Raw genomic sequence first — 10,901 nt, 5'->3', positions numbered from 1 at the left:
GTTTTTATCGCACTGCTTTGCTTTATCTTGGCCAGGTCGCAGTTGTAAATGAGAACTTGTTCTCAACTTGCTTACCTGGTTAAATAAAGGTTAAAAATAAAAAATAAAAATCAGTGCAATTTATGCCTTTGATGGAGTCCTGTTGACGTGTAGATGTGTTAGAGCGGAAATTTCCAGAAGTTTGCCTGCTGTTTTTATGTAGGTCTGAGCCTCTGCGGTTACAAAGTAAATGGCTAAGTACTTCTGTTTTCTTTCATTAAGTTGACTCTTAAGCTGTCAATAAGTACAACAGTTACATTTGTAACTATGTCAATCTCTGATTTCAGATTCAAAATACATACTACAATATACACACCATAACTCTCAGAAAATATGGACAATCAAATACTTTCTAAGAGTTGATCTCTACCTTATTATTTACAGTGTATTGGTTGTGTCGAATGTGTGTGGGGAAGAAAGCATTTATGTATGTGTGGGAGAGGGGATATACAGTGGGGGAAAAAAGTATTTAGTCAGCCACCAATTGTGCAAGTTCTCCCACTTAAAAAGATGAGAGAGGCCTGTAATTTTCATCATAGGTACACGTCAACTATGACAGACAAAATGAGGAAAAAAAATCCAGAAAATCACATTGTAGGATTTTTTATGAATTTATTTGCAAATTATGGTGGAAAATAAGTATTTGGTCAATAACAAAAGTTTCTCAATACTTTGTTATATACCCATTGTTGGCAATGACACAGGTCAAATGTTTTCTGTAAGTCTTCACAAGGTTTTCACACACTGTTGCTGGCCCAATTTTGGCCCATTCCTCCATGCAGATCTCCTCTAGAGCAGTGATGTTTTGGGGCTGTCGCTGGGCAACACTGACTTTCAACTCCCTCCTAAGATTTTCTATGGGGTTGAGATCTGGAGACTGGCTAGGCCACTCCAGGACCTTGAAATGCTTCTTACGAAGCAACTCCTTCGTTGCCCGGGCGGTGTGTTTGGGATCATTGTCATGCTGAAAGACCCAGCCACGTTTCATCTTCAATGCCCTTGCTGATGGAAGGAGGTTTTCACTTAAAAATTCACGATACATGGCCCCATTCATTCTTTCCTTTACACGGATCAGTCGTCCTGGTCCCTTTGCAGAAAAACAGCCCCAAAGCATGATGTTTCCACTCCCATGCTTCACAGTAGGTATGGTGTTCTTTGGATGCAACTCAGCATTCTTTGTCCTCCAAACACGACGAGTTGAGTTTTTACCAAAAAGTTCTATTTTGGTTTCATCTGACCATATGGCATTCTCCCAATCCTCTTCTGGATCATCCAAATGCACTCTAGCACACTTCAGACGGGCCTGGACATGTACTGGCTTAAGCAGGGGGACACGTCTGGCGCAGCAGGATTTGAGTCCCTGGCGGCGTAGTGTGTTACTGATGGTAGGCTTTGTTACTTTGGTCCCAGCTCTCTGCAGGTCATTCACTAGGTCCCCCCGTGTGGTTCTGGGATTTTTGCTCACCGTTCTTGTGATCATTTTGACCCTACGGGGTGAGATCTTGCGTGGAGCCTCAGATCGAGGGAGATTATCAGTGGTCTTGTATGTCTTCCATTTCCTAATAATTGCTCCCACAGTTGATTTCTTCAAACCAAGCTGCTTACCTATTGCAGATTCAGTCTTCCCAGCCTGTTGCAGGTCTACAATTTTGTTTCTGGTGTCCTTTGACAGCTCTTTGGTCTTGGCCATAGTGGAGTTTGGAGTGTGACTGTTTGAGTTTGTGGACAGGTGTCTTTTATACTGATAACAAGTTCAAACAGGTGCCATTAATACAGGTAACGAGTGGAGGACAGAGGAGCCTCTTAAAGAAGAAGTTACAGGTCAGTGAGAGCCAGAAATCTTGCTTGTTTGTAGGTGACCAAATACTTATTTTCCACCATAATTTGCAAATAAATTCATAAAAAATCCTACAATGTGATTTTCTGGATTTTGTTTTCTAAATTTGTCTGTCATAGTTGACGTGTACCTATGATGAAAATTACAGGCCTCTCTCATCTTTTTAAGTGGGAGAACTTGCACAATTGGTGGCTGACTAAATACTTTTTTTCCCCACTGTATGTGGGTGTGAACAAAACAGTGAGTGAAATGGTCCTTGTTTAATCACAAAGTTGGTGTGAAAAGGATTATAATTGGAAGTGTGTAAACAAGATGTAGGTGTTAGGGTGAAGCACAGAGGGGGTAGTTTATTACCCATAATGAGAGGTGAGGTGATGTGTGTAAACAGGGTGTGGGTGTCAGGCTCAACATGGAGCCACTTTATTGACATCACAGTGTGATTGGTGGGGCATAGATAAAGCAGAGGGATATGTCAGAGACAAAGATGGAGGCAGGGAGTCTCTGTCTGTTGAAACAGTGTGGATTCCACCTCAATTCAGACCCATCACATGCGCACACACACACACACACACAATTCATATTTCTCCCTTGATCTAGATTGCAGAGGAAAGGAGACCCTACAACCCTACATACATGTAGATCATTGTACTTCATCGTAGGTCACGTAACACACATATCACACTCCTCCCTGTTGTCCATTCTCTTCGTCACCCAATCAAGACTGTGTAAAGCAGCCACCCTGTGTCTTAGGAGCACATAGGCAAAGCACACTCTAAATGAGACCCAAATAAGATAGCAGTATGATAAGCTAACTATGGTAACTATCCAGGGAAATTCTGCTTCCCTGACACAGGATCCTCTTTGGCATTGGGAGGTAGACAGGTGGTTAAGAGTGACACAGTGACCCAAAAATGTACTTTATGTAACACTTGCCATGATGGACATTTTGCTCCTATAATAGAGCTTATGTCAGCCTAACAACATGTTCCCTGTCTAAGGTAGTCTGTGGATTTGGCCTGCTGTGTTGTAAAACTAGCCCATAAACTGAGCAAACACAGTCGCAGTATCTCTTTTGCTAGGTGCTGAGTTTGCAGATTTACATTCACCATGGTTACCTTTGTCTGCATTTATCCTGAAGTACAAGGTAAAGGTTAAAGATAGTCTGAATAGTTTGTGACGTTGTATTCTTGGTTGCTACAGAGAGACAGACAGAGTAGACGTCAGTGGGGGCTCTCTGTCTGCAACACATCGGACAGAGTCAAAAGGGCACTGCGTGTGTGTGTGTGTGTGTGTGTGTGTGTGTGTGTGTATGTGTGTGTGTGAGTGTGGCGATGACAGAGACGCTAAGGCCAGACTGATAAGTACGGTCTCCTGGAACACACACCAGATAGGAGAGACTATAAAAAGATGTGGGCCATCACTGATAACACTGACAGCCAGTCAAATATCTATTCAGATGATAACTGAATACTCACATTTTGAAAAGTCAACACAAATGGGAATTGTGTACTAGTGCAGTATGTGTGTGCTCATTTGATAATTATAGTCAGTTTGTCGTTTGTGTTGGGCCATGGTTGGGACAAAGATGGGTGGAGTTGCTCTCTCTCTCCCATCCTCTCTTTCGTCCACCCTCTTCTCTAACTTTGTTAGGACATTCTATTGAGGAAACTGCATCTCAAGTTACCTGTGAATTCCCCCTAACCACTGCCAAGAATGTGACACTGTTTCATATTGTATGTAGGCCAGATTGTTTAATAGTCACATGTACAGGGTTGCAGGTGTGATTGCAGGGTACAGTGAAAATCTTAGGCTTCGAGCTCCAACATGCAGGACTAGTGAAATAAAAGAATGAAAATGGTATTAAAACAATAGAAATAGAAATAGTTCTATATACATAATATACATGATAACATGATTATGGGTGTGTACATTTTAGGTAATTGCCTAAACAAAACCCCCAGTCTGCCCTGTCATGTGTTTAATGAATCCATGCCCTCCTTTCCCCTCTTGTTCTCCCAGCTCTCTCAGGGCCCATTGACAAAGAATGGATGACCTCTGACCTGTAGGGGCTGCTGGGGCCAGTCAAACGTTGAACTCTATTCAATCTGTAATGCTGAAGCATTACATATTCTTCTATATAAACTTTCTGATTGAGCGTTTGAGCATTTACGTGTGTGCAGTCTTTGCTAAAGCGGGAACATTGCAATTTAAATTTAAATCACGTTGTAAAGCTGAACATTCGCAATGCGGATTGAATAGAGACCTAAGTTTATAGACCTGTCTGCTTTCTCATTGGTTGATGGCGGCATCCAGGTAGGTTTCTTGCTTCTCTCTCTAATTGCTTCTCTATCTGTCTCTGTCTCTATTTCTCTATATTTCTGTGCCTTGCGCTCTCTCTTTCTATCTCTCTGTCTATGTCGCTGTCTCTGTTTCTCTGTGGGACTCACTTACTTCCCACAATTCCCACAACAAAGTGAAACTGGTTCTTCATGCTACAGTGCTACTGAAAGTCACTTATAGAAGTAGAGAGATGGTAAACAGTAATGCTAGTGTGTCTCTTCTTACCCCAGTGAAATAGAGATTCAATAGGTTCTTTGACAGAGCAGTCACCACATGTAGATGGGTTCCCACATGAAAAAAGATTCATTTAGAATCCCTAAGCTATAGGATCTCAAAGCTTTTTTTCTCTCTTTCTCATTCATCTCTATGCTACTCTTCCCTGCCCTGAGGCTGCCAGTGTGTTGTCTCAGCTCAGGCTTCCTTCCTCAGTCCGCACATAAAACACACGCATGCACACACCCACATCCCATTCCCTCCACACACAACCATAACTATGAATTGTTTGGACGTTGTTTGGCCTTGGCCACCCCAGACCATCACAACAGAAAACTGTTAGGAGCCAACTGGCTGAAGTGGAAGACAGAGCAACAGGCCTATGAGTGATTATGAGAGTCGTATGACCATGGTTGCCTGGAATGACTGCCAGAGATCCTTCCTCTGTGACCCATCTCCTCAGAGACCATTTGATGTTAAAGTGTGAAAGATTATTCTCGACACTGTGTATTTACTGGTTTACCTCCCGGCCCAATACGATACAATAGACCCCCGTGAGAGAAACATACTAGAGTTGCTGCTCAGTAACCTTCTCATTCTCATTCTATATTTCTCCTATCCTCTCCCACGCATTGTCTTTCAGTCTCAATCGTTACATCTTATGTGAAACAATACTGTCTCTGTCTGTGTGTTCTTTCTTTCGCCCATGTCTCACTTCTCATGCAGTGGTGGAAAAAGTACCCAATTGTCATACTTGAGTAAAAGTAAAGATAGCTTTATAGAAAATGACTCAAATAAAAGTGAAAGTCACCCAGTAAAATACTACTTGAGTAAAAGTCTAAAAGTATTTGGTTTTAAATATACTTAAGTATCAAAAGTAAATGTAATTGTTAAAATATGCTTTAGTATCAAAGTAAAAGTAAATGCTATGAATAATTTCAAATTCCTTATATTAAGCAAACCAGACAGCAATAATTTTTATTTATTTTTATTTACGGATAGCCATGGGGCACACTCCAACACTCAGACATCATTTACAAAGAAAGCATTTGTGTTTAGTGAGTCCGCCAGATCAGAAGCAGTAGGGATGACTAGGGATGTTCTCTTGATAAGTGCGTGAATTTGACCATTTTCCTGTCCTGCTAAGCATTCTAAATGTAACAAGTACTTTTGGGTGTCAGGGAAAATGTATGGAGTAAAATATACATTATTTTCTTTAGGAATGTAGTGGAGTAAAAGTACAAGTGGTCAAAAATATATAAAAAAGTACAGATACCCCCAAAAATGACTTAAGTAGTTTTACTTAGTTACTTTACACCACTGTTGTCATGTAGCCCATTATCAACATGGCGGAAGGGAACTGAGACATAGCTGTGCTGCTAACTGGGGGAAGTCCCTATGGAGGGAAGCTGGGGGTTGTTAACTGTAAAAATGCAGGTTTTAACTTTTATGGAAGTCATTTATTGTTTCTACTGTAGTTTTACTGTAAGGAACCAAACACTCGTAGGACACAAAGCCACAGTACCTCCACAACTCTCTCTCCTATCTGTCTAGAGATGACCCATGTTTTTTTATCTTAGTGCTGTAATTTTACCTCAGACTAGAGAACTAAACAAAAGAGAAGGAGCATGACTCGATTGTTTGATGTTTTCTCTGAACCTCTATATGTTTGTTCTCTATCAGAGAATTGATGTTATATCACTCATCTCACAAAACACAACCCAGACTACAAACATACAAACAACCGCAGATTAGATCAGACATTTGCTTCGTCTATGATTCTCTAAGTGATGATAACAAGTAAGAACGATTTTGTGAGTTAGTTTGAATATGAATAAAAATACATTACCGTTAGCTCTGTCCCTGCTAGTTCTGATTGTTGATTCTCTATGAGTCTCAGTGGTAAACATGTTGGACTGTTCCTCCAACATTGTGTAGAAGAGATAGGAACAGAACGTTTCACCTCACTGAACACACCCATGGTCTCTTGTTAGTTTCATGGTCCTGAGTGACCCTAGCAGCTACCTGTGGCTTTAAAGTAAATCCCACTGGAACAGGGAAACACTAGTCAAACAGCAGTAAACTCCAGTAAATAGGCCACAGTAAAGCTGCAAAGGTGAGACTTTAAAAGGACAGGGTGAGTTTTATGGGTGGTGTGAGTCTTTTAGCAGCTGTTTACCAACTCTCCCTCCTCTTGGCCCTCTGACCATGTTCCCTTCTTCTTTCTCACCCCCTGAATTCCCCACCATCACTCCCCCCAGCCCCCTCACCTCACAAAGCCTAAATTGTTCCCTGTGGATGCCGGGAACTCCACCAAATCCAGGGGCAGCTGTCTGAATAAATCCGCACACACACCTCCCTCTTCTAAGGACCCTTTGCAGTGGGGTGCAGGGGCTTGTGGTCCACCCCCTCCCAGACCGCAGCCATATCCTCTTCAGCCCCTCCCCCGGTCTTCCCACATAACAACCTCCCAGGTCCCCCCTGATCTCCCCATCTCAAAACAACCCCCACTTGATACACATGGGAAACTGTTGAGCGTGAAAAACCCAACAGCGTTGCAGTTCTAGACACACTCAATCCGGTGCACCTGCATTCGGAAAGTATTTAGACACCTTCACTTTTTCCACATTTTGTTACGTTACAGCCTTATACTAAAATTGATTATTTTTTTTGTCATCAATCTACACACAATTCTGGGGTGACAAAGCGAAAACAGGTTTTTAGAAATGTTTATTATTACAAATGTATTACAAATAAAAAACAGAAATATGAAATCAAATCAAATTTTATTTGTCACATGCGCCGAATACAACAGCTGTAGACGTTACCATGAAATGCTTACTAACAAGCCCTTAACCAACAATGCAGTTTTAATAATAATAATAATAATAATAATAATAATAATATGCCATTTAGCAGAAAAAATAAGAGTTAAGAAAAATATTTGCTAAATAAATTAAGGTAAAAAAAAGAGCAACAATAAAATAACAATAACAAGGCTATATACAGGGGGTACCAGTACCGAGTCAATGTGCGGGGGTACAGGTTAGTTGAGGTAATATGTACATGTAGGTAGGGGTAAAGTGACTATGCATAGATAATAGATAATAAACAGCGAGGAGCCGCAGCGTAAAAGGGGTCAATGCAAATAGTCCAGGTAGCTGTTTGATTAGCTGTTCAGCAGTATTATGGCTTGGGGGTAGAAGCTGTTAAGAAGCCTTTTGGACCTAGACTTGGCGCTCCGGTACCGCTTGCCATGTGGTAGCAGAGAGAACAGTCTATGACTAGGGTGGCTGGAGTCTTTGGCAATTTTTAGGGCCTTCCTCTGACACCGCCTGGTATAGAGGTCCTGGATGGCAGGAAGCTTGGCCCCAGTGATGTACTGGGCCGTATGCACTATCCTCTGTAGTGCCTTGCGGTCGGAGGCCAAGCAGTTGCCATACCAGGCGGTGATGCAACCAGTCAGGATGCTCTCGATGGTGCAGCTGTTTAACTTTTTGAGGATCTGAGGACCCATGCCAAATCTTGTCTTGGTGTGTTTGGACCATGGTAGTTTGTTGGTGATGTGGACACCAAGGAACTTGAAGCTCTCAACCTGCTCCACTACAGCCCCGTCGATGAGAATGGGGGCGTGCTCGGCCCTCCTTTTCCTGTAGTCCACGATCATCTCCTTTGTCTTGATCATGTTGAGGGAAAGGTTGTTGTCCTGGCACCTGCCTAAATGACTAAAGACCCATAGGTCTCTGACCTCCCTATAGGCTGTCTCATCGTTGTGGGTGATCAACCCTACCACTGTTGTGTCGTCGGCAAACTTAATGATGGTATTGGAGTCATGCTTGGCCACGCAGTCATGGGTGAACAGGGAGTACAGGAGGGGACTAAGCACGCACCCCTGAGGCGCCCCCGTGTTGAGGATCAGCGTGGCAGATGTGTTGTTGCCTACCCTTACCACCTGGAGGCGGACTCTCAGGAAGTCCAGGTTCCAGTTGCAGAGGTCCAGGTTCCTCACAGGTCCTCAACTGGCAGCTTCATTAAATAGTACCCGCAAAACACCAGTCTCAACGTCAACAGTGAAGAGGCGACTCCGGGATGCTGACCTTCTAGGCAGTTGCAAAGAAAAAGCCATATCTCAGACTGGCCAATAAAAAGAAAATATTAAGATGGGCAGTCTGAGATATGGCTTTTTCTTAACAACTCTGCCTAGAAGGTCAGCATCCAGGAGTCGCCTCTTCACTGTTGATGTTGAGACTGGTGTTTTGCGGGTACTATTTAATGAAGCTGCCAGTTGAGGACCTGTGAGGTGCCTGTTTCTCAAACTAGACACTCTAATGTATTTGTCCTCTTGCTCAGTTGTGCACCGGGGCCTCCCACTCCTCTTTCTATTCTGGTTAGAGCCAGTTTGTGCTGCTCTGTGAAGGGAGTAGTACACAGCGTTGTACGAGATCTTCAGTTTCTTGGCAATTGCTCGCATGGAATAGCCTTAATTTATCAGAACAAGAATAGACTGACGAGTTTCAGAAGAAAGTTATTTGTTTCTGGCCATTTTGATCCTGTAATCGAACCCACAATATGCTGATGCTCTCAAGAAAGCCAGTTTTATTGCTTCTTTAATCAGCACAACAGTTTTCAGCTGTGCTAACATAATTGCAAAAGGGTTTTCTAATGATCAATTATCCTTTTCAAATGATAAACTTGAATTAGCAAACACAACGTGCCACAGGACTGATGGTTGCTGATAATGGGCCTCTACGCCTATGTAGATATTCCATTAATAATCAGCCATTTCCAGCTACAATAGCCATTTACAACATTAACAATGTCTACACTGTAATTCTGATCAATTTTCTGTTATTTATATGGACAAAAAAAATGCTTTTCTTTTTGAAAACAAGGACATTTTTAAGTGACCCCAAACTTTTGAACGGTAGTGTACATTCTCAATGAAGTAAGCAATATATCACATTCATAATATAGGAAAGAGGAGCCAATTTAAGTATGTATGCAACAGAGTATGTATTATTGCTCCCATCTGTCACATGCACTTATGTTAGCTTTTTCGAAAGCTTTAAAACTGGCAGCAAAGTAGTCCAACATATAGAATAAACCAACAGATCACTTCAACTACAATAACATTCTCAGTAAAGGTTACAGATTTTTTTTTGCTTGCTATGACTGTGATATGTTGTTGTTTATCGACCTTAGTTGAATGCACTAACGTTAAGTCGCTCTGGACAAGAGCGTCTGCTGAATGACCAAAATGTAAACGTTAAAACAAACACTTGCAAAGCATGCTGGGTACCTTGAGCATTCAATGATGGGTGAGACATAAAAGCAGCCCACTGCTGATGTGTGTGTGTTTTTTTTGTGTCTGTGCGTGTGTGCACATGTGTATGGTGGACAGATTGTCTCCGACTGTGTTAATAGAGAGGAGGACCGGGGGATGGGAAACCCAACAAAATTGTGGAACCTTATGGAAAACAGACATGTTGAGTGTTTGAAAAACAAACACCACTCCACTTAAAATTGTGCCTTACCACTGGCCCTGCCACCACACCCACGCCCTCCTCTCCTCACTGGCCCTGATAAGCCTGATAACAGCCCCAGCGTTGGGAGCAGCCGCCTAGGTTTAAACCCACTGGTAAACTATAATGAGCCAGCAGAATGGAGACAAGAAATGTGCCAACACACAGTACTTAGCAGGGCCTTGGATTTAGATTTAGACTGACTAGACTGGTCTATGGATACATTCCCTCCTCTCTGACGACTCAAACTGAAGAATTCCGCTGCTCTATGTTCGCTACATACCTCAGTCTGAGACTGCCATCGTTTAAGTCGTTTGTGGTGACGTGAAAATTAGGGGTGTTGTACAAAACAAAGTAATCAGCAATTGGATCATCTGTAACCCATCAAAGTATCAAAGCCTATTACGAATGTTCAAAATGCCACTATACCCACGTGTGTTCTGGCTCTCGCCCAACCCATCGGTTTCTGGTACCAAACAGAACAGTTAGAAAGTGTTTGCATTCTAGAAATCTTCGGGGAGGTACTCGGATCCAGACTCAGGGCTCCCGAGTGGCGCAGCGGTCTAAGGCGCTGCATCTCAGTGCTTGAGGCGTCACTACAGACCCCCTGGTTCGATTCCAGGCTGTATCACAACCAGCCGTGATTGGGAGTCCCATAGGGCGGTGCACAATTCGCCCAGCGTCGTCCGGGTTTGGCCGGTGTAGGCCGTCATTGTAAATAATAATTAGTTCTTAACTGACTTGCCTAGTAAAACAAATAAAATTAAAAAGATTTAAAAGATAAAAAAACTAAAATTGCGGAGAAGAAACTAACATCCGTGGGCGTGTAGCGTTTGGCCGGAGCAAGGAGTTTGGGTAGCCAGGCAACCCCCCCTGAGCTGTTCTCATCAGCTAAACGGATCAGGGTGATATGATCAAAACCAGACCTCTGGGGTGACCAAACAATAGCC

This window comes from Coregonus lavaretus (genome assembly GCF_964263955.1).
Source record: "Coregonus lavaretus genome assembly, chromosome: 12".
NCBI lineage: Eukaryota > Metazoa > Chordata > Actinopteri > Salmoniformes > Salmonidae > Coregonus > Coregonus lavaretus.
The sequence above is the reverse complement of the archived record's forward strand: the minus strand, read 5'-3'. Positions refer to the sequence as shown.